Raw genomic sequence first — 25,549 nt, 5'->3', positions numbered from 1 at the left:
TGTCATGACCTTTTCTCCTCCCCTTTACAATCTGTTTAGGGTTCTGCCATGCATCTCCCAGGCAGCTTTGAATTTTCTCTCCCTTGGAAATCTCCAGGCCACCTCCTGGTTTTGTCTTTCTCCTTTGGACCAATGAATGCTCATCACCAGCATCCCAGCTACTCGGCTTGCTTACTTCTTCCTAAGTCTAAAGCAAGGCCTCCCAGACCTTCCTGCCCACTATGAAAGTCAGGTCATCTTGCACTGTGAAACTCTAGAGTGTAGCATTCTCTGCAGGGTGCAAACATTCATCCTCAACTTCAGTAGTCTGCTCTCACACACTATTTGGAATCATTTTAAAAACTCTTTTGTCTGCGCTATACATCTTTCATGACTTAGTCACCCTCCTCCACCTTACTAACCCTATGGACCACTTTATCCTCTATGTTTCTAAGGTATTTCATCTTGCGCAAAATCAGCCCTCTTTAAGTGGTCCAGAGCAAGGGCCCTCAGCTGACAAGTTTTATTGGTGGCACCATCACCACCACCATGGCAGCAAATATTATCACTAACTTCTGTGCCAGCATGTTAGCATACTGCAAGTAGCTACAGAAAATGGGCCTGTGGACATTGACTCAAAACTTGTTAGGGCCTCTGTGTTATTGTGAAGCCTGGTCAAGGGCTCAAGTCGGGATGAGAATCCATCTTGGTTCTGCTCTTCATTTATGTCCTTGGACATGGCTGGATCTACCAGGATTAACAGGTGACTTCCACTCATCCACCCCTGACTCCTGTTCCCTCCAAAAAAGTGACCTGTAGATAGTCAAATGGTGCTAGGGCATAGACCTGAAGTGGCACCATTTTCTGATTCACTTTTGGGCCAAGTACGCATTATTTACTAATTTGCAGCTGGGTACTTTATAGGCTTATAGAGGCCTGCACTTACAGAATAGATACAACAATCAAAAAGATTCAAAGTGAAGTTGTTTTTTTTTTGTTTTGTTTTTTTTTTTGAGACGAAGTTTCACTCTTATTGCCCAGGCTGCAATGGCACGATCTCAGCTCACCGCAACCTCCGACTCCCGGGTTCAAGTGATTCTCCTGCCTCAGCCTCTCAGGTAACTGGGATTACAGGCATGCGCCACTACCCCCGGCTAATTTTTGTATTTTTTAATAGAGATGGGGTTTCGCCATGTTGGGCAGGCTGATCTCGATCTCCTGACCTCTCAAGAGATCTGCCCACCTTGGCCTCCCAAAGTGCTGGGATTATAGGTGTGATTTTTTTTTTTTTTTTTTTTTTTTTGACAGAGTCTCACCATGTCACCCAGGCTGGAGTGTCGTGGTGTGCTTTTAGCTCACTGCAACCTCCACATCCTAGGTCCAAGCGATTCTCCTGTCATAGCCTCCTGAGTAGCTGGGATTACAGGTTCCTGCCACCACACTCAGCTAATTTTTGTATTTTTCAGTAGAGACAGGGTTTTGCCATGTCGGCCAGGCTGATCTTGAACTCCTGACCTCAAGTGATCTGCCCGCCTTGGCCTCCCAAAGTGCTGGGATTATAGGCAAGAGCCAACATGCCCGGCCTCAAAGTGAAGTCTTTTATTACGAGGAGAAAGTACTAGGTAAGGATAATTTAATTTTGTTATCATTATTGCATCCTGGCAAAATTTTCTGCAGTAGTTTCTTCTCCTTCCCTTCCCTCTTCATCCCTGCTCCTCTTCTCCTCCTTCCCCTCTTCCTTTTTCTTCCTCTTCTTCCTCCTCTTCTTCCTTTTTAGATAATAATCATAGTAGCTAATAAATGTATAAAATATTCTGACTGGCTCAGATGCATTTTTCCTAGGCTTGATGGTGTCATTGGAAACTCTAACCACAGAGGTACCATGTGCTGTGGGTGGAGCAGCCTTCTAACTGTCATAGAAACACGGAAGCCACATGCTAGATTTACATAGAGCTTAGGGGCTCTGAGTGTAAGAACTGGAGCTTGACTCATTTTTGGCATTCAGACATGCACTGATCTCTCTCATGGCTTAGGATTCCCCAGAAAAGGTTGGATCGAGGGCTGTGATGAGGTCCCTGAACAAAAGCCATGAGTGAAGAAGTTTGTTAACGTGGACCAGACCGACCTACAGGAGTTTGGTTTTGTTTTGCTTTTGAGACGGAGTCTTGCACTTGTCGCCCAGGCTGGAGTACAATGGGGCGATCTCAGCTCACTGCAACCTCTGCCTCCCACGTTCAAGCAATTCTCCTGCCTCAGCCTCCCAATTAGCTGGAATTACAGGTGCCCACCACTGTGCCTGGCTGATTATTGTATTTTTAGTAGAGACGGGGTTTCATCATGTTGCCCAGGATGGTCTCGAACTCTTGACCTCAGGTGATCCACCCACCTTGGCCTTCCAAAGTGCTGGGATTACAGGAGTGAGGCCACCATGCCTGGCTGAGCTCCTGGGTTTGAAAGTCCAAGGGGCAGTGGTTCTAGGTACCTCCCTTGACCTAATGAGCCTCCCCTCAATTCCCCCTACTGACAACAGACTCCTGCTCACACAAAAAACAAGTATACTATGGCATGGATGATGGCTGTGTCATAAAGCAGGGGTCAGTGAACTACGGCCCTTGAGGAAAATCCAGCCTGTGGCCTGCTGGATTGTTTATACATTTTTAAAGGGTGGTAAAAAGAAAAAAAACAAAGAATATGCCACAGAGACAGATGTGGTCTTCAAAAGCTAAAATATTTACTATCTGGCTCTTTATTGGTAAAATTTGCCAACCCCTGCCAAGAACTGGTCAGTGATACCTAACGATGTCACTTTGGCAGCCGTGTTTTGAAAAAGCAAGGCTCAAGAGTGGAAATGGCTTCCCTGATGGTGAGGCCTTGAGGTTCCTTCCCTTCCCTCTTCACCCCATTCTTTGTGCTGTAGAAGTTGTCTTCCATGAGAACGTTGTCAGAGGTGTTGATGATGACTGATGGATGTCAGAGTGATGAAGGCATGTGGAGCAGAGGAAAAGTTCAAGAGAGTAGGAGAGGAGGGTTGTCAGGCAGCAGGCTGTAAGTCTGACTGTCAGGGAATCCTGGAGGGAGTAACTGAGGAGGGGATCCCAGGAAAAGCTCAGACTTATTAGTCCATGCATGGAGCTCAGATGATTGGGACTTAGGCTGTTGCCTTAAATACAACATATCTGTAGCACTGGGAGGCCAGGGGACTTTTGGTTTGCACTTGTGTTCTGTAGTTTACAAAGTCTTTCTCATTTTGTGAGAACCCTCTGAAGCAGGCAGTGTGTGTGTTACTTTTGACCTCAATTCATAGAGAAAAAAAGGATTGATGCTATGTCAGGGAAATGTCTTCTTGAAGGTCATAGAGTTATTATATGATGAAGTTGGAAATCAAATCTAGATACTCTGGCTCTAAAACCTGAGCACCATTCTTGGAATCAGTGAATTATCGAAGTGTGAACTCTGCACCTCTCACCCCCAACACAAAAGCCATCTTACTAGATATTGTTTATTTGTAAGTTCATTATATTAACGTATACAACACTAGAAATGGTTAGAGTAGCTTCAGAATTGGATTCATTTTATTCCTCAGCTTAGCCCCTTCTCACACAGTAAGGCACCTATAGAACAAACTAACCAGAGTGTGAAGGTAATTTGTGTTGCCTTGCATTGTTTGTGTGTGCCTGGCAACTCTCGGTTGAGACAGATTACTTGGATGTTCTAATTTTACTTTCATAGACAACCTATGAAAGGGGTAATTATGAGAAGTAATTATTGACACTATGACAACCTGAATAAAAATTGAAGTTGTTTGTACTATTTTCCCATAGATATTAGAGCAAGACATTACAATAAATGAATTGAGTGGCCTGTTTTGTGTGTGTATGATTTGGATATCAGAGACCATCATTCCTACATGATATGACACTTTATTTGCCACCTTCTCACTTTGACATTTTTGTCATAACTAAATGTGCAGTGGAGCCAGCTGTGGTCTGCGTAGGTTCTAGCACTGTGTCTGGGTCTAACCCTGAGCAATGCATTTGGTTTTGGAGCCAGTGTTGCTGATACAGGTTGCAGCCAGCACAGGGAAATCCATGACAGTAACAGCAATGTAGCCATCACAGGGAGTCTAACCACATCCGTATTCAGATAAGGAGAACACTGAGTACTCTCACTGAAAATGATACGCGGGGACTCTGGGATAATGCTGCCTTTACACTGTTCATAAAATATGGTAAAAATAAAGCCTTAAAAGTCACGCTTGTGAAGAGTGGAGACAGGAAAATTAGAGTAGCAATTCACACAGCACACTTTTCCTTGGAGTGAGAAGTCATATCAATTTCTCAAAAACAGGTATTTCACCTCTTAGAGCATCCATAAGAAGGCTAGGTCAGCCACAAGTTAGTGGCTTATGAACTCACTTGGACCTTTGCTTGGCTGGCAAATGTCATTTCTTAGCCTTCCATGCACCCAAATCTGGGGTTTCTGTTTCCCCAGCTCTGCCCTCTGTGTTATCATCTTATTTTATTTTCTTCACAGCACTTTCTACTGTTTGCAGTTATCTAATCTATTAATTGGCTTGCTTAATCTCAATCTCTCAGCTTTGGGTTGTAAGCTGCGTGGTTGCAGAAGCTGATCATGGCTCTCTGGTTCACTGTTGTTTTCTGTAGCCCAAAGAACAGTGTCTGGGCTGTGGTAGGTGCTCAATATGAATCAAAAAGATGAATCAATGAATGAATTGGTGAGTAAATACATGCTTTCCTGTTGCTTAACCCTACAGAATAGTCCCAGTACTGGGTTATGATCTTTCCCTAGTGGAAGAATCCAGAGATTCTATTGTTGCCCTAACAAGTTACCACAAACCCAGTGGCTTAACAACACAGATTTATAGTTTTAACAGTTCTGCAGGTCAGAAGTCTAACACAGTTCTCACTGGGCTCAAATCAAAGTGTCAGCATGGCTGGAGACTTTGGGGGAGATCCATGTTATTGCCTCTTCCATTTTCTACAGGTCACACACATTCCTTGGCTGTGATCTTCAAAGCTAGCAATGGTGGGTCGAGACCTTCTCATGCTGCCATCTCTCTGGTTCTCTACAGCTGAAAAAGGTTCTTCGTTTTTAAGGACTGATGTGATTAGATTGAGTTTACTTGGAAAATACAGGATAATCTCCCATCTCCAGGCCATTAATCATAATCACATCTGCAAAATCTATTTTGCCATATAAGGTAACATATTCACGGGTTCCAGGAAATAGGCCCTGGACATCTTTGGGGGTTTGGTGGTAGTCATCATTCTGCCTGTCATGTGGATTTATTCACAAAGGGGGTATAGGGATAGTCAAGCCCAAAGCCTAATTTCTCTTCCAGAATGTATATTGCAAAACAGAGAGTCTTCCCAAGTCGTTTATTCATTCCACAAGAAATATTTGTGGAACTTGTCACGTTCTTTTGATAATTTGGTTCCTGATGGCAGAGTGAGCCTAGATTGCTGTTTTGCAGGGTTGGATATGGAGACCCTGGGGAAGTTCACCTGAATTCCTAACCAAGCCTGACAATCAGAAATTGGGCTTCTAACCAGAAAGGGATCAGTGTGTCTAAAAGGGACTCAAAGCAGTTGTAGTGGTACCAATGGTGGCGTCAGATACAGTAATTTATTTTATTTTGGAGTAATTTATTTATTTTATTCAATCTTTATAATAATCCTATAATAGAAACACTATTATTATCCCCGTTTTACAGATGATGAAACTAAGGCACACAAAGGTTAAAAAAATTGCTTAAGTGACTGAGCCAGGAGTGACTGGCTAATGAGCGAATGAGACAGGATTTAAAATCTCAGGCACTCTAGCTCTTGACTGTGTTCCCTAACCACTGCACTTCCCTGCCCCTTACGAGGCCCGTTAGAGAGTGGCCAAAGAAGCCTCTGAGAGGGCCAGAATGGGTGCTGAGACCATCTATTGGCCTCCTTGGTTTTGTGAAGTAGAGAGAACATGGAATGGTAAGAAGCTTCTGCTTCTTTGGTTACCAGATCTGGGCCTGGATCAAGCCACTTCAATTCACTGAGCCTCTGTGAAGAGGAAATAGAAATTCTGCTTGTCTGCATCTCTAGTGTGGGAGAAGGATAAAACGATTATTGACACGTGCTTTATAAACATTGCCGTTACTATCCACATGTCTAAATGATGAGGCGAGAAAGGAAAGTGAGTATGATCACCTCAGTGCCCCAAGACTCTTATCTGGCTTTTGTCACCCTGGGGTAAACTGGAGAGCGTGATTGAGACATGAAATCTTCCCATATCCTCTGTGAGAGAGGGTGATTGATGACAGGGATATACAGGTCGGCCTGTGACAGCATGTAATCAATCAGGGCATGAGAAGGATAGCTTGTCTTTGGTGTACAGATGAGGATTCTAATAACCCAACAGTGGCCACCAGAAGGAAAAGCCTCCTGTGCTTGTCTTCACTTCCTTCATTTCAGTAGCTGCAGAGTCGTCAGGCGGTCCCAAGAATTTCATGTACGAAGATGGTATTCCTTAGTCTTGCCCTAATTGCATGAGCACAAGTGACAGCTGTGAGTTCCGGGCTTCAGAGGGAGGAGTAAAGATTTACCTTGGAGCTAGCCAACCTCTGCAATCACTTATTTAATCAATCATACAGAACTGTCAAAAGCAGTGAGGGGTCTGAGATTTTACCCTGCCTGTGAGGTAACAAGTTAGCCTGTCTGATTCATACATGCTGGCAAAAGACACGAAACTCCTGGATCAGACATAAAGGATGTTACTGCTTAATGCACAGCAGGCAGCATGGGCTACAAGCTCTCATCTTGTAGAGCTTGAGGGGAACCTCCCTTGAGGGCAATGCAGAGGGGGCCCAGGTGATTACTTCATACGTATTGGGTCTGTGTCACAACTGAGGAACACAGAGTTTAGGAAATAACCAGTCTTATAAACTGTTTCTGGCACACTTGCCCAACCTTTGCCCTGGAGGAAGGCATTATCTTTATGACTCTTGCCAGGAAACAAAATTATCCTCTTTCCTGGAGGAGGAAGACATAATCTTTATCCTCCCAGGCTGTTTGCTTTACAGACATCCTTGAATAGTAGTCTGAGACAAAAGGTACCACAGGGTAGAGAATTGTCTCCCAATAGAAACTAGTGCGTAATTAGCTAAAATAATGACCATAAAAGGTATTTTTTAATTATGTAAAATTTTACAAGTGAATTTATATAATCTGAATTCTGAGAAGGAGAATTATTTTCTAATTCTTTTCACTTACTGAGTTCTACTAAATAATTTGGAATAGGGATTCAACCAAACTTGTTACTTAAATACTCAATTTCTATGGAGTTCAGAACTTCCAATGAATTGGTAATTAATTGGTATTGTAATGAAAGATTGTTTACATAGAATGTGCAAAGGGCATATGATTGATTGTCTCTTTAATCATCTTTGGTTACAGTAGTAAATGAAAGTATACATTTTGTGCTTTGACAATGGATGATGCCAATTGAACCTTATTAAAGACTTCTGTGGCCAAGCGCAGTGGCTCATGCCTGTAATCCCAGCGCTTTGGTAGGCTCTGGTGGGAGGATCACTTGAGGCCAAGAATTCTAGGCTGTGCTGGGCAACATAGTGAGACCTTACCTCTCTTAAAAAAAAAAAAAATTAACTGGACATTGTGGCATGCACCTGTAGTTCTCGCTACTCAGAAGGAGGCTGAGGTGGGAGGATCACTTGAACCTCAGGTATTACAGACTGCCATGAGCGATGATTACGCCACTGTGCTCTAGCCTGGGCACAGAGTGAAACCCTTCTCTAAAGATATAAATAAATAAATAAATAAATAAATAAATAAATAAATAAATATTTTGGCTAAGAAAAACACACACTTTTCTTTGATTTCCATCATGATTTTTTAGCCAAATTCTTAATGGGAAAACTATTATTTGATACATGTTTCTTTATATTTGATTTTTAAATTTCCAAAATATGTTATCTTTAGTTATGGTTAATATTACAGACCTATCACTGCCTACCCAGTGTGTGGTCAGTGACAAATTGAACCCAAATAACTTGTATAATCTATGAGATAACCAAACCCCGAATATGTTTTTTAGGCTTAAACTTGGTATAGGACCCGAAAGGTACTGTAAATGTTGGAAGAGCAAGGATCCACGTTCTGCCTGGGGTGGTGTAGTACTGTGAATATGGCTTTAAAGGCAGCTAGATCTGGATTGAACTCCAACTCTGCCAATTCCTAATTCTGCAATTTAACTAAAATATATGAGCATCAGTTTTTTCATCTGTAAATTGTATATAATGATTACTACATAATAGGATAGTTATGCAGTCCACATGAAATAAGTTATTTGAAGCTGCTACCTTCCTTTAAAAATGTAAAGAGAATATTGAAGTCAGTGCAGGACCATTATAAAGTTTATTTGATTACTTTCAGCTTGGGTGAAGCTTTAAATTCTTAGTGAAATTCCTTCGCTAAAGCATTCACTTATTGTCTATTATTTTTCTAGTTATCTAGGTGCATTGGGGAATTAAAGTCATCATTTAAAAATCATCCCATGGATATCAAAAGCTCACAAATTGTTAGATGCTAATGGGAAAGTCAAGAATCTGCTTCAACTTATAATTGTAGGCATACACAGAGCTGTCTAGGGAAATGCAAGGGTTGGCTTAAATTCCCAGAATAAAATACTTTGCAGATTTCAAAATATGTCACTCACTATAAAATTAGTTATTTACCAGCCACTCACATACTAATCACGGTTGAAAGTATGAAAGACCACAGGAAAGAATGGATGGTTACCTTTCTATCACAAGTGCTGGTATTAAGAAATAATGATAACTCACATGTGTGTGTGATGCCCTCAGTTTTATGGGAAATCGAGAACTGAATATTTTAAAACTAATTACAATTAATTAAGATGACTAAAAGAGCAATGGCAGTTTGGGATTCTATTTTTACCAAATTAATCTCTCCAGTGAAAAGTAGGTGAGAGATTTTAGACTTGACAAACAACTTAAAAGCTTTGCAATAGGAATGGAATGAGAAAGCACAATGAGCAGAAGAATAGTTAGTGAAATTATGTACTCCTTAAAACAAGCAGCTACTGTATTTTGCATATAAAGGTAGACATGACTGAAGAGGTAGGGAGATGAGGAGAGGAAAGTTAATGTGTTTCAGCAGATGGAATGATGGAAGATAAATGCCTTCTCTTGGTATGTAATCTTGATTTGCTGCTACGATGTAGAAAATAATGTAGAAAATAGCACTATATCACAGTACCAGCTTATATTGATATATATTTATGTATATATGGATATTTATATGTATGTGCATGTATATATATGTGTGTGTGTATATATATACATACATATACACACATACATCCAGGATGTCTTCAGATTATATATAAAATGTTAAGGGCTTTACTTAGTGGAGATTGGGTTAAATATTTACTTCTTGCTAAGTATTACCATATGCCTAAACTTTTAAAATAGTAGCTATTCCAAAGGAAGAAATCAAACTAAACAATTGGGAAGATATATCAAATCTAGTTTCAATTGGTGGTTCATAGAGATAACTGGATAACACTGATGTTACTTCCGTGTTGTACAGCTCATACTAAATAGGCATCTGTCATGAATGGCCAGGGTGCTGTGCTGGATCTATCATGACTAAACTGATCACGATCATTAGCCTGTCTTCTTAGTTCATTCACTGCCAGGAGGAAGACGGTGGGAGAACACAAACACTATGTACCTACCCTCGGTCCTTGGCATCCAGTGTAAGAGGTGAAGTTTCCGAATCTAACCCCTGCCCTCAAGAACCTTATAATACGGTAGGGGAGCTTGCACATATGTGAGACAGGACAGTTGTAAACATGTAAATCGATAACAATTTTTCTTTATAAATAAAAAATGTTTTGAGTTAATTTTTACAAGTAATACTTTTTCCTACATAATTGTAATTGTTTTACTTTGAAAGACAGTGAAATGAGTGTTTCTTCCTCTTAGTTTTCTACTTGTAGTTTTCCTTACATTAGACTGTATGATCATGGACACAAATATTAATATTTCATGCCTTTCAGTACAAACATAGCTGTAGTATAAATGAGGAAGGAGAATATCAGCCTAAGTGAAGGAAGTTCAAATTCTGAGCTCTATTAGGCAGGAACATTGATATTCCAATAAATAGAGTAGTTGAGGCTATAGCACGTTGTCTGCACAAAGCTGTAGGGTCAACATTTTTTAGATAGTGTCATGGATGAGTAGTTAATTAAGTAAAGGAATCCAATCCCAGTGGGATCTTGAGGGAAATGAAGTCTATACTTTCCTCTCCTTGAACATTGGGACAAATTGGTCTTTGATTCTGTTGAAGCCATCTCTTGGGTGCTTCTGCCCTACGTTCTGCTTCTGTTACTTTGAAAATCCTTTTTGTTGAAATGACCTTAGTGTCAGTGACACCTATCAGCTAAATTTAATTGCTTTTCTAAAAATACTGTCCTTTTTTCCCAATAATTACTTCAATTCACGATTAATTAAAGCATAACATGTTGGAAACTTTCTTGTTTAAACTCTTCCTATTCTTCACCTTATTGATTAATTTATTTATTACCAATGACCAACTCAGTGTGGGTAGTGTTTTTCTCAGCTTCCAGCTCCCAGCTTTCTTTCTTGATGTGGTTGAATTTTGAGATATTCAGAGCAAGCAGACCATAAAGAGAGATAAAACTGGACCTGGGTGTTCGTATGTGTGTGTGTGTGTGTGATTGTGTGTTGGAGGGTTATTATCCCTTTTTAAAGAACTACTTATAGGATGGTGGCAGGATCTTTGAAATTGGAGGCTGAATTGATTATTAGCATATGTAAATTTGGGTAAGTTACTAAGCAACTCTCAGTGTTTTTGTTTTCTCTTCAGTAAAATTAGGATGATAATAATATCTAATGATCTTGTTGTAGATTAAATGATGAAAAGCACCTTACAAAGTGTTAGGTAGTAAGTAGTCAATAAATGTTAACATGACTATTATCATCATGTTGTTTCTATCTTGATTATTTGTATTTTATAGCTTTGTCAAACTGAAAACTTCCTTTTATTTTGAAATACCTTGGTAGACACATGAGACTTCTTTTAAAAAAATTTAAAAAATGGCCCAGCTTGGTGGCTCACATCTGTAATCCCAGCACTTTGGGAGGCCAAGGCAGTTGGATCACGAGGTCAGGAGATGCAGACCATCCTGGCTAACACGGTGAAACCCCATCTCTACTAAAAAACACAAAAAATTAGCCGGGCATGGTGGCGGGCACCTGTAGTCCCAGCTACTCGTGAGGCTGAAGGAGGATGGTGTCAACCCAGGAGGTAGAGCTTGCAGTGAGCCAAGATGGCGCCACTGCACTCTAGCCTGGGTGACAGAGCAAGACTCCGTCTCAAAAAAAAAAAAAAAAAAATTAAAAATTATTATTACTCTGTTACTTTTGTGTCTCTGATTTCAGTTGTATTGATTTAAATCACACAATTCCTTATAGAGACTCAAGGGCCTTGGGGGAAGGATCATATCTTACTCTTGTATATATCTCAGATTAGGTTCTTAACAAATGTGGACAAAACTCTGGGGCATGGAATTGAGAGGCCTGGATTTAGTTCTTGTTTCTTACCTGCTTTGGGCTTTCTTGGATCATCTCTCTGAACCGAGGATTTTGAGGTCCTAAAGCCAGGTTTGGAAACCAAAAGGCCTGATGTTTGGGTTCCAGCTTTGCTGAGGGCTGTTCCAAGTTATGTGGGGTTTCCTGATCAGATATACCTTGATACCCCTCCAAATCTATATTACTTAAATATTTGATCTATATTTATTTAATGGAGGCATGGGGGAAATAATTTTTAGTTAATAAAAATGTAGTATAGTAATAGATGCATTAAATCATTTGCTTTCTCTTTCCAAGGCAGGATCAATGTTCTGGAGGAAAAATAGTGAAAGATTGTTCTATGTTTTACTTAAGGTCGATTTTGCTGTAGGTTACGTGTGTGTGTGCGTGTGTGTGTGTGTGTGCACGTGCATGTGCATGTTCTAAAACAAGTAATTGGGAGGCGTATTAAATAATTTAAATCTCAACAATTAAAATATCTCACTTTCTTCAGTCAATGAGCACCAGCCATGCTTATTTGATTTTACAGTTTTAATACACAGTATTAGTGAGTTATACAGAGATAGACAGGTGATGCTGGGTAGGTATTCTTTGTGTAGGTGGGTGGAGGTGGAGGGGACAGACTCTTTTCCTATTGAGAATGAGAGTTATAAAGGATTATATAACAAAATTTGAGTTGATTGGTGCATATTACTCAAGTAACTACTTTAGCGCTGTAAAATACATTGGCCTATTGTTGTGAGCCTGCTCTTTATAGGTTTCTGTGTACCGAGCATCTAGAAGAACCTGGTGAGTTGTAGGCATGCAGAAAATAGCATATTTTCTCATGTCTGATACACCATGGATTGCTGGATGCAATAACAGCGTTTTAGAAGATAAAAAAGAACAGAGCCACATTTAATGTAGATACTATTTTAAGATGTATCTTATTTTCAAAAATGTTCAAATGTGAAAAAAGCATGCATCCTGGAATTGAGGAGCAGTGGAATTAGAGATGATAATGAGCACCCTGAAATTTAATTTTTTCCTTAGAAAGATTACATTTTTTAATAGGCATAAACTTATTACATGGTTTCAACTACTCAAAGATTAAAAACAGATGCCCTTGTTAGGGAGTATATAATCTACTTTTACCATAATAATTTAGGGAAAATATCATAAGATTAATTTTGTAAGTTGGCCAGAATATGTATTTCTTATATAATAATATCAAGAAGAACAATAGGTAAATATTTTTATTTTTAGTTTTGAGACAGAGTCTTGTTCTGTTGCCCAGGCTGAGTGCAGTGACGCGATCTCAGTTCATTGCAACGTCTGCCTCCTGGGTTCAAGTGATTGTCATGCCTCAGCCTTCTGAGGAGTTGGGACTGCAGGCACACACCACCATGCCTGGCTAATTTTCATAGTTTTAGTAGAGACAGCGTTTTGCCATGTTGGCCAGGATAATCTCGAACTCCTGGCCTCAAGTGATCGGCCAGCCTCGGCCCTGCAAACTGCTGGATTACAGGCATGAGCCACTGTGCCCGGCCAAGAAAGATAGGTAAATATAGTTCTATTTTATAGAATGAGGCTGCAGCAATAAAGATTTTCTAGTCCATATCCTCTTAGAGGACGAGTTGAACAAAGCAGGCTCTGCCTTTATTTGTTGAACAAAGTGGGTTGTACTTTTTTAAGTTAGAGGTGCTCTCAGACCCTTTTCCCTTCTATTGCTTTGGCTTTTTCTAATGAATCCCAGCAGAAAATTATAATGGGAGTCTTTCCTATTGCCAGATGAGGATGGTTTTGTAATGATGGATTTCTAATTAAACCCATATTCTCAACTTTGTGAAATCCTGGCAGGATGAAGGTGAAATGTGTCTGTCATTTTCAAATTATTTGTTAGGGAATAATTAGAGACTTATACTGTAAAATTTGGGGACAGCTGTTTTTAATAGTGGGGGAGGCATGGGCGATGAAAAGGTAGTTTGTAAATCTCAGTGGATAAAGCAGAGATAATCAGAATTTGTTAGAGTGCTATTCTTTAAGTCTTGAATTCTATGTGGCAACTGCCCACTGAGATCAGAACAATCCATACATGTTCTGAATTTGCCTTCTGCTATATCAGTATCTGCAGCTAGGAAGGACAGAGACCTGCCTCTCCTGGATGTTTATGAGCTGCAGATCTTCAGGGAACAAAGGCTGTGGAAATGCAATTGATTTGGGACCAGTGTTTTTGAGTATCCTTAATTTTTGGTATCGTCTGTGGCAGATAGCCTGCTCCCCGTTAAGTCATGGCTTACCAGTTGAAACAAGACATGAGATTAACCTGCTTTTTTCATTTCTAACCAAAGAGAAGGAAATTTTGTAAAGTCTTACTAAATTAATGAAAACAAAAGCTTCTGTGGAACATTTTGAGCCTTGGTAAGTTAATTCTGACTAATTCTAAGCTATGAGTGTTGTGTGAGAGTTGGAATTCCATAAAAGGTAGGGAGCTCTGGGCTGAACACACTGGGCTTTGCATAGCAGCACTCCCAATCAGAACCATTTGAAAGGTACAGTTTTCTCCATAAAATTAGGTACATATAGAATGTGGTTCTACTCCATTTGTCTCATTGTGTACGAAGTCCACTTATCCTTAACTGTCATCTCACCAATCCTGATTTCTCATTTTACAGAAAAGAACCCAAAGCTCAAAGAGTTGTAACTTGATCAAAATCTCAAGGTGAGCTATGACAGGACTTATGGTCCAAACCTTTCATTCATGGTCCTGTTTTCCCCCCCGTGCACTATGGAACATAGAATATGTGCTTGCCCGCCTACCCTCTCTTCCTCCCTCCCTCCCTTTTCCTTAGTGTATTCTCAAAGCTGCGCCTTCTTTGCTAGTGATTGATTGCTGTGTCCCAGAATTTCTCCCGTGGCTGATCTCTTCCTCTCCTTAGCACTGTTCCTTCCTGACTCGTCTTCCTGGATCTCTGCCACCCGTGCCATTGGTTATGCTGTTGCCATGTCTCTTTCCAAAGGATTTCTGTGAAGCAAGCTGGAATGTTCTGGACATCTATTTTATAGTATGATTATTTCCTCTAGATTTGTTGAATAATTGAAAGTGTCAAATATAGGATAATTTTTGCTAAGAGAATATTTGTAAGAAGAGCTTCATGACAAAAATTCATGGGCCACGAGAGTTTTTCAGGGAGGCCAGGGAGACTATTGGGATGAGAACATCAAGGCCCTGTAAGGTTTAATGATAATGCTCAAAGACAAACAGCAAGTTACACTGGAACCTGGGCAGACACTAGATAATCTGCTGGCTCTTCCAGAGTTATCTTCCCGTGGTTCAGTGAAACAGTTATTAACCACAGACTTTAAGTGCAAAAACTTCACCTTCAAGAAGATATTGTCATTTGAAATGGATGTGATGTCCTACTACTACCAGTAACAGGAGGCCCTTTGATAGTATTTGCTGTATGTCACCATTATTTGCATAACCATGAGCATGGGACCCAGTGCTCTTGACCCATCATCAGCTCTGCCCACTTGTCTCTTAGTTACAGCAAAACTTCTGTGCCTGAGTTCTCCAACCTCAGGCAGCCTGAGGTGGTGTAGGTCAGAGCTCTCTTAGTTATTTGGTCCCCACTCTAGGAATGAAGCCCTACCTAGCTGTGTTGGCAGCAATTCTGGCTGTGCTGGGGCTGCGTTTTGCCAGAAGGTCAGTCCCATGATAGGGCCCTACTTCTTCCCCATTGATTGATAGTTGTGTGCTGACTGGTGCGAGAGGGCTTATGAGAACTGCTGGCCCCCTTTCTGCATCTTGCCCTAGTTCCTGAAACTAGCTGTTCTTTTGCCCCTGGATTGAGGTCAGAGTGAGCATTATGTTTTGCCCATTTCAGTGCATGTGTGTGCTCGCTCTCTCTCTCACTCTTTCTGTCTCTCTCCCTCTCCCTCTCCTTTATCTCTCTGTCTCTTTTTTTTTTTTTTTTTTTTTTGAGACAGAGTCTCGCTCTGTCACCCAGGCTGGAGTGCAGTGGTGCAATCTCGGCTCACTGCAAGCTCCGCCTCCCGGGTTCACGCTATTCCCCTGCCTCGGCCTCTCCGAGTAGCTGGGACTACAGGCGCCCGCCACCACGCCCGGCTAATTTTTTTTTGTATTTTTAGTTGAGACGGGGTTTCACCGTGGTCTCGATCGATCTCCTGACCTCGTGATCCGCCCGCCTCGGCCTCCCAAAGTGCTGGGATTACAAGCGTGAGCCACCGCGCCCGGCCAGATTTAAAAGTTATAAGCTCTTTTTACTCTCTAACCTCACCTCCCCAAAAGTAAATACTACTATCCTTTTTGTTCTTATCCTTCTAAATATATGTATACATATATATATATATACACTACCAATCCACCTATCCACACACACAGACACACACACACACACACACACACACATTTTAAAATGTAAATAGCATTATGTTGGTCACATTACTCTGAAATTTCTTTTCTATGTAATACTATATCTTAAAAGATTTCCCCATATTATTATACATATATCTACTTCATTATTTTTAATAGCTCTACAACATTCCTTGGTATGGACGCTTCATAATTTACTTTTATCATTCCCCTACACATGGACTTTTTTGTGGATCCCAATGTGGGATTTTTACAAACAGTGCTGTGGTGAACTACCTTGTATCTTTGTGTACATGTGTAAGAATGTCTATGAGACAGTTTCGTAGATGGGGAATTGTTGGATCAAATGATACTCATATTTTGCATTATGACAGATACTGGCAAATTTCCTCTAAAATAACTCTACCAATTTATTATCAATGGTCTATGAAAATGCCTATTTTACCCATATTTATATCAACATTAAACATTATCAACCTTTAAAATGTTTTACTTATTTGATGGCAAATAATATATAATTCCATGGTTAGTAGTGAGTTTGAATGCCTTTTTACATCTTTACTGCTATAAACATTATATCTGTCATGAAATTGAAATGTAACTCGAACTGTTCACTCTGAAGTTCATTTGGAAATTTTGAAACTTGAATTGTCAAATCGAAAGTCATTTAGAAGAACAAATAGGGTGAGCTACTTAAAATTTTGAGGAAAAGAAAAAGGAAATGATAGCAGACGAAAATACTTGTTTTACAAGATGTTAAATATATGATACACCTCCAGTGAACAGTCTAAGAAGCAACAGACATCACAGTGGTACAGCTAGCAGGGTATAAAAACCTAATGTATGAAATAATATAGTATATGATAAGAGTTGTATCAAAACCAATGAAAACTCAAATCTCTCAAAAATGATATTTTATTACTGTTTAAAATTATAATAAAACAATTAAAATTATAAAAATCAGGCTGGGCGCTGTGGCTCACACCTGTAATCCCAGCACTTTGGGAAGCTGAGGCGGGCGGATCACCTGAGGTCAAGAGTTCGAGACCAACCTGCCCAACATGGTGAAACTCCATCTCTACTAAAAATACAAAAAATTAGCTGGGCATGGTGGCAGGCGCCTGTAATCCCAGCTACTCAGGAGGCTGAGGCAGGAGAATCACTTGAACATGGGAGGCGGAGGTTGCAGTGAGCTGAGATCTCGCCACTGCACTCCAGCCTGGGTGACAAGAGCAAAACTCCATCTCAAAAAAAAATTAAGATTATAATAGAAATGCATTGTTGTAATCTTATAAGGCTATATATATAATACACTAGAAAAAGAAATACATTAGAAAAAGAAAATATAATTAATGAATATATATGATTTTCAGGTTGAGATGATGTCCTAATTTTGAAAATAAAAACAAATGCTAAAGTAGACAACATTATATAATGTACTAAATTTAAATATTTCTGAATGGTAAAAAAAATCATCTATGAGATCAGATGGCAATGAAAAGTGGGAAAAATTATTTTAAAACAAATATGACAGACATAGACATAGGGTTAATATAATCAGTACCTAAAGGGCTTTCTCAAATTCAGAAGAAAAAAACCTAACATCTCAATAGAAAATTGATCAAAGGGCATGAGTGGATAAAACATTAACCCTTTCCTGCTCAGGCTGCTCCAAGAAGGGCAAACAGCTGATGAATATTGGGTGTTTTAAAGTAGGGTGACAGATGAACGCTTCTTTTGTGTAAAGTTACTGCTGTTTGTCTTGACGGTAATGGAGAACACTCTTGTTTTAAAGAAGAGTGTTCTTTAATAATTTTAGAAGGTAGTATACAACAAGCCACATTTTTACAATTTAATAACTTTCCAGATTAAGAAAAAAAAAAGCCTCAGAAATGCCTTAATGACAGCAACGTGTGATCAGAGATGAAGCATCACAATCAGATAATGTGGTAAAACAATATAGTGCCTAAATTTTAAACAAAGAAAAAAAAAGAAAAAATAATAAAAGCCTACTTGCGTGTAGATATTGTGTTTCCGATTTTGTTTTAAAGATACTGTTTCCTTGTGGTATGGAAACTATTATATTTGTTCTAAAATAAATTAGCAGACAGGGGTTCTTGCAAAAAAAATTTTGTACCTTTCTACTGACTCACACTGGCAGAGTACAAACCAGAGGAAACATACAAATCTGACTCAGTTTCCCTGATTCCTAGCAGTTCTTCTAGGGAGCAGAAGCAGCAAATACATTTTGTGCAAGCTGAAAGAGCCCCAGGCTTACCTGGCCGCACCACTGACAGGAAATAAGTATTCTAAAGAGAACCTCAACAGTGTCTTGCCAGAGGGGTGCAGAATCTGCAATCTCTTTTCAGTGCTGAGGCCAAGAGTGAACTTGGCCCTAACCCAGAACAGGGTTTCCTGCTATGGGAGGGAGCCTAGTGCAGCTAGTAGCTGCAATTCAGTAATCCCAATTCTAGGCGTCTACCCTGAGGAAAATAAACTCAAAGATTTATGGAAAAGGATTTGCACTGCAGTGTTATTAAAAGTGGCAAAAATGTAAAAACTTAAATACCCACAAATAGAAGAATGTTTAAGTTACGGCACCTTCACAAGGCAGAATATTATTATTGCAGCCATTAAAGACTCATGTTTTTAAAGACCACTTAACCAAATGGGAAAATACATTATTATGTTAAGTGAATAAAGCAGAGTTCAAAGTGGTATTTACGATATGAGCCCATCTAATTATGTGTATTACCTATATATATATACACACACGTATGTATGTGTGTATATATATATATATGTGTGTGTGTGTGTGTGTGTGGTTGTATGTATATATAAATGCCTAGGAAGAGACTAGAACAAAATATTCCAAGAAACATTTTACAATAATTTATAGCTAGATAGTGTTATGTGTAGTTCCATTTTTATGTGTTTTTGTACGAAATATTCTAGTATAAGTAAATATTTTATCAGAAGTATTTACATATCTTTTTTTAGTTTGAGAAGTTGCAGTATAGCTATACACATACCCTCTATTCTACATTGAGGCTCACAAGGTAATCCTTTTACTTCATGTGTATATGTTTCTTTGTAGTAAAGGGCAGGAGCTTCAGCTTTTGAAGTAAAACCAACAAAAACCCTTCTGGGGACTGTGTATTAATGGCAATAAGCTTTAATTGAGGGGAGAGTGTTTTAATTGTATTCCTATCTTAAATGATAGGGATTCCTAGTTACTGCTGTCTTGTTCTTGGAATACTCTTTTCACACCAGTGTTGAAAGTAGGGTTTAAGGACTACCATACAAACAAGCCCAGAAAATAAAGATGTGGTGTAATTAAGTGTAAGGGATTAAACAGTGAAAGTGGATACTCATCTGGCAAAATTGCTGTTGCTCAACCTTAGTTTTTACACATGTAATGGCTTATTTCCGCCCCTGAAAAGAAGCTGCCTATAAAGGGTGTCCACTTAATGCTTCTTTGAATGATAGCAGTCCACCCCATTCTCCCAAAATACTGACTAAAACAAACAAAAATAAGCATACATGGTAAGAATGGTGGGATTAGGGAATAGTCCCAATAAAATACCTCTAACTTTAGGGAAGTTTTGTTTAATATAATCTGATTTAGAATAAAATGGAAGACACCAGGAACTGGAATAAAAATTCCCTTCTCAGGACTCTGCATAGTGTTCACTATTGTTAAGTGGAGGAGGCTTAGAAAAGCTCCACTAATCACCTTCAAATTAAATGAACTAGGGCTAGGTGGGAGGCAGGCAAGTGAAAGGAAGGCATCTACTAGAAGCTCACTCGTGAATACCATTACTCCTTTTCTACCCTATAAGAAGAATTTTCTATAAAAAAAGTTCTTAAGTTGACTCTAAAATGGCAGATGTGAGGGCAAAAACAGATGGCCAAGAGCAATTTCTGGAATGAAAACCAGTGGTGTAAACCAATGTCAACTCTGCAGAAATGTAATTGGTTCAACTGAAATGTAAATGTAAATTGATACATCTATGGAAGGCAATTAGGTAACAGCTATGTGAATTAAAAATACAGAATTCCACTTTCAAGTAATTGGAGTGGATGTGATTTTCCTATTCCTCCCACTAAATACAGTGAAAACTCCTGGACATTCCGTATAGAACAAACACAAGATTCTGAAAGGCAGAGAGGAGGAAGTAGACTGGTTAAGGACATGAGACCCAGAGGAATAACCTGCTGGTAAGTTCCCTATGTTGTCTTCTTATCTTACATATCCAAGACTTGATACTGAAGAAGCTAGCAAGCTGGGAATACCAATGGGCACAGACAAAAAGTTCCCAGTGAAGCTTACTCTCTCTAGCCAGAAATGTAGAAAAAGGGACATTGCAGCAAGACAGAACACTTTTAGACACTAATCTCTTTACCAAACAACAGAAAAAATTGTGGCCTCACTCTCACACGTGCCAGGGAAGCCTGAGTGCAGAAGCTAGACTTTCTTTCACTTTCCGGAGGCTATAACTATTCTCCTGTGGGGTAATATCAGAGACAAAGTAGGGAGCGAGGACTTTCATCCCTGCTGGCTGGTAACGACTTGTCCCCTCTCCTCATTCATGCTGCAGTATCAATCGGGAGTGTAGATTTCCACTTCTACCTAACAAAAATTATGTACCCCTGCCCCTTCTTGCTGGGGCTGTGATATTGGAGACCTAATGGAGACTCGGGACTTTTACCATTGCCTAGTGGTCATGGGGCTACCCTCACATCAATGTCTGAGGAGGCCACAGACAGATCTAGAAACCCCAACCATATCCAACAGTTAAAAGAAACTCCCACTTGGGTGTCAGTGAAGGCCAAGTGGGGAACCTGGACGTTTATACCTGGCAATATGAGATGGCATTCTCCCTTCCCCTACAGGAGCAAGGTCAGGAAAAGCCAGTGAAAACAGAAGGTTTAAATAAGGTTCAAGGTCTCAGAGCACAATATAAAAATGTTCAGCTTTCAATTGAATATCTCTCTTCATACAAAGAACCAGGAAGAACTCAAATTGTATGAAAAGAGACAGTCAATAGCTGCCAACATTGGGATGACTGTCAGAATTATCTGAAAAGGATTTGAAAGCAGCTATGATAAAAATGCTTAAGCAATTACACTTGAGATAAATGCAAAAATAGAAAGCTCAGCAAAGAAATAGAAAGTCTCAGCAAGGAAATATGAAGAGGAACTAAATGAACATTTTAGAACTGAGAATACAGAAACTGAAATAAGATGCTCAGCAGATAGACTCAACAGCATAGTGAAGGGGAGAAAGGAGGGCATCAATAACTGGAAGACGTAACAGTAGAAATTCCAATCTCGATGAGAGAAAAGAGAATAATGATAAGCAAACAATGAACAGCACCTCACAGACCTGTGGGATTATAACAAAACATCTAACATTCATGGCATTGACGTCCCAGAAGGAAGGAGAAAGAGAGCAGTGCTGGAAAAGTACCTGAAGATATAACGGCTGAAAATTTCTCAAATTTGGAACAGATATAAACTGACAGATTCAAGAAGCTGAGGAAACCCCAAACAGAATAAACACAAAAATGTTTTCACTAAGACACATTATAATTAAACTTCTGAAAACTATATTCAAGAAAAATTCTTGAAAGTGAGAAAAAAAGGCAGGAAAAATCAATTAGAAGGACGGCATATTTCTCCTGAGAAACAAACCCAGAATAAAGTGGCACAATATTTTTCAAGTACTGAAAGAAAAATTATCAACTCATAATCCTAAACTCAGTGGAATTATCCTTCAGGAATGAAGGAGAAATAAAGACCATCTCAGGATAAGGAAGACAAAGGGATTTAGTCACCGTAAACCTGACCTAGAAATGTGGTTTGAAAAAGTTCTCCAAATAGAAAGGAAACAATAAAAGAAGGGACTCTGGGAAATCAGGAAGGGAGAAAGAACACAGTAAACAAAAGCATGTGTAAACATGGGTAAACATTAAGCTTTCCTTCTCCTTTTGAATTTAATAAATATATTTGGTAGTTGAAGTGAAAATTCTAACACTCTGATGTAGGTTGTAAATAAATGCAGAGGAAATATTAAGCGGGGAAGGCAAAGAGACATCAAAGTAGATAGGGTTTCTATACTTCACTTAAACTGATAAAATGATACTAATAGACTGTCTGAATTATACATATATATATGTGATACCCAGAGCAGCCACTGAAATATAAGAAATACATTTAAAACACTATCGGTGAATCAAAATGGAATTCTAAAATGATTAACCTACTTGAAACACAAGAAAAAAACAGAGATGAAAAGCAGAACAAACAAAACAAAAAGTAAGATAACAGACTGAAGCCCTAACATATTAATAATTACATTAAATGCAGATAGTCTAAAACCATCAAGACAGAGGCTGTCAGGGTGATTAAAAACATGAACCAACTGTATGCTGTCTACAAGAAACATCAGATATAATAACATACGCACATTGAAAATAAAAGGGCAGAAAAGATATACAAACAATCAATGGAATTCAAAAGTGGCTATGTTAATATCAGATAAAGTAGACTTTAGAGCAAAGAAAATTGTCAGAGACAGAGCTGGACATAATATAACGATGCAAAGGTCAATCTGCCAGGAAGATATTGCAATTCTAAATGTTAATGCACGAGCCAACAGAGCTACAAAGTATGTGAAGTGAAAACTGACAGAACAGAAAGGAGAAACAGGCAAATCTACAATTCTATGTGGAGAGTTCAACACCCCTTTCTCAAAAGTTGATAGGACAGTTATACAGAAAATCAGTAAGGATATAGAATATCTCACAAAACCATCAACTAATAGGGTCAAATTTACATTTATTAAACAGTCCACCCAATAACAGCAGAATATCTATATATTTTAAAATGCCTGTGGACTATATCCCCAAAAAGATAATAGCTTGAGTGATTTTAAAAACCCTCAATATAAGGTCATTGAAACCATATAGAGTATGTTCTCTGATCCAAATAAATCAAGCTAGAGATAACAGAAATATAAGAGGACAATTTCTAACACTTTGAAACTAAATAATATGCTTTTAGTCAATGCATGGGTCAGAGTTTCGGGGACATAAAAATATATTGAACTAAATGAAAATGAAAATGCAACATAAAATTTGTAGATAAAGCAGTGATGAGAGGGAAATTTATAGGACTAAATTCATACATTAAAAATGAGGAAATAATCTTGAATTAATAATTTATCACCCCAAAAAACTGAAACAAAACAAGTTAAACTTGAAGCAGAAAAAGGGAGATAAAGATATGAGCAGAAGTCAAAGAAGTTGAAAACAGAAAAATAGTAGAGAAAATCAGTGGAACAAAGTGCTAGTTGTTTGAAAGATCAATTAAATTAGCTTCTAGCAAGACTGACAAAAAAGGGAGGATACATAAATTACTAATATTAACAAAGATATTGTAGATGTCACTGAAGACCCTGCAGATATCAAAAGGAAATTAAGATAATACTGTGAGCAACTTCACTGACATGAATTTGACAACTTAGAAGAAATGGGCCAATTCCTTGAAAAACACAGGCTACCACAACTCACCCAATATTATGTTTGTAAATTGATAAGTACTGTAATTACTAAGGAAATATGATTTATAATTTTAAAACTCCCTCCAAAGAAATATCCAGGCCCTATTTGTTTTACTGGAGAATTCTACCACATGTTTGAAGAATAATCAATACTAATTCTACAGAGTCTCTTCCAGAAAATAGGAAAGGAAGCAACACTTCTCAATTTATTTTATTAAGCTAGTATTTCCCTGATACTAGAACTAGACAAAAACAGTACAAAAAAGAAAACTATCTACCAATATCATTCATAAATAGAGAAGTAAGAATACTTAGCAAAATATTAGCAAATAGAATTCAGCAGTATATAAAAGAATTGTTTACCATGACTTAGTGGTATTTATTTTGTAGATGCAATGCTGGTTCAATATTTGAAAATCAATCTATGCAATCCACCATATTAACAGGTTAGAGAAAAGAAGCCATATGATCATATCGATTGATGCAGAAAAATCATTTGATTAAATTCAGCATCTATTTATGATGAAAATTCTTGGAAAAAAAGAAGGAATAGTGGGATTTCTTCAACTCGGTATATGACAGTCTACAAAAAAAAAATCCTGGAAATGACATTTTAGTTAAAGGTGAAAGGCTGTATGCTTTCTCTTCAAGATTGAGAACAAAGCAAGGATATTCAATCTTACTACTCTTATTGGACAGAGTGCCAAAAGGCAAGAAAAGGAGCAAAAAGCAATAGACTGAGAAAGAAGAAAAAAAGTTGTTTTTATCTGCAGATGGCATGATTGTGTATATAAAATATGTCAAAGAATCTATAAAAAATTCTGGAGTTAGTTCAGCAAGGTTGCAAGATACAAGCTGAACATACAAAAGTCAGTTGTATTTTGATATACTGGCAATGAACACATCGGCACAGAAATTGAAAAATACAATACCATACCATTTACAATTGCTCTAAAAAGAGTTCCTTAGGCGTAAATGTAACAAAACATGTATAAGAAATGCATGCTGAAAACTATACAATACTGATGAAAGAAATAAAAAAGATTTAAATAAATGAAGAGACATACTATGTTTATGGAGTGGAAGATGTCAATTCTCCCCAAGCTGATATGTAGATATTGGTAGCAATTCCTATCAAAATCCCAAGAATATTTTTTGAGGATGTCAACAAAATTATTCTAAGTTCTTTATGGATTGGCAAAGGAACTAGAATATTTTGAACAATTTAAAAAAATAAAGTGGAAGGACTCAGTCTAGGCAATTTTATGAGATTATATAGATACAGTAATCAAGACTGTGGTTGGTGATGCATAGAGATATATCACTGTGAGAAAATAGATAACACAGGTAAAGACCCACACAACTATGAACAAAAGTGCATATGATTTTTGACAGAGGTGCAAATTCAATTCACTAGAGACAAGATACTCTTTAAATAAATGGTTCTGGAGCAACTTGATATCCATGGGCAAAAAAATGAACCTCATTCTCAGTATCACACCTTATGTAAAAATTCGAAATGGATTATGGACTTAATGCGAATCACAAAACTATGAAACTATTGGAAAAATGGGAAAAAATCTTTGGTATCTAAAAATAGAAAAAGAGTTCTTAGACTTGATATCAAAGCACAGAAAAATTTCACTTCATTAAAATTAAAAATTTTGCTCTGCAAAAGACCTTGGTGAGTAGATGAAAATATAAGCTATAGATTGGGAGAAAATATTTACAAAGCAGATATCTGAGAAAGGACTAGTACCCTAGAATATATAAAGAACTCTCAAAAGTCAACAGTAAAAAACAATTCAGTTAAAAAATAAGAAAAAGACACAAATATTTTACTGAAGAATATATAGAGATGGCCAATAAGCATATTAAGAGATGCTGAACATCATTAGTCATTATGGGAATGCAAGTTAAAATCACAGTGAGTATCACTATACATGAATCAGAATGAGTAGAATAAAAACTA

At 38.3% G+C, this 25,549-nt stretch overlaps 1 protein-coding gene across 11 annotated transcripts in view; it reads left to right on the top strand.

Annotated features, from left to right (window-relative positions):
- ENOX1 (ecto-NOX disulfide-thiol exchanger 1) overlaps positions 1–25,549 on the top strand; it is a 597,973-nt gene that overhangs the window by 141,280 nt on the left and 431,144 nt on the right. Inside the window, exon 1 of one of the 11 annotated variants that reach the window (XM_055244862.2) lies at positions 6,027–6,174. The exons of 9 other annotated variants lie outside the window; for them this stretch is intronic. The gene's annotated coding sequence lies outside the window, so the exon portion shown is untranslated. Of the gene's footprint in view, positions 1–6,026; positions 6,175–6,484; positions 6,501–25,549 lie in introns of those variants that run through there. One more of the 11 variants, XM_063619112.1, reaches the window with a different exon arrangement.

This window comes from Symphalangus syndactylus, chromosome 15 (genome assembly GCF_028878055.3).
Source record: "Symphalangus syndactylus isolate Jambi chromosome 15, NHGRI_mSymSyn1-v2.1_pri, whole genome shotgun sequence".
NCBI lineage: Eukaryota > Metazoa > Chordata > Mammalia > Primates > Hylobatidae > Symphalangus > Symphalangus syndactylus.
Note: the sequence above shows the minus strand (reverse complement) of the source record. Positions and strands in the feature narration are given on the sequence as shown.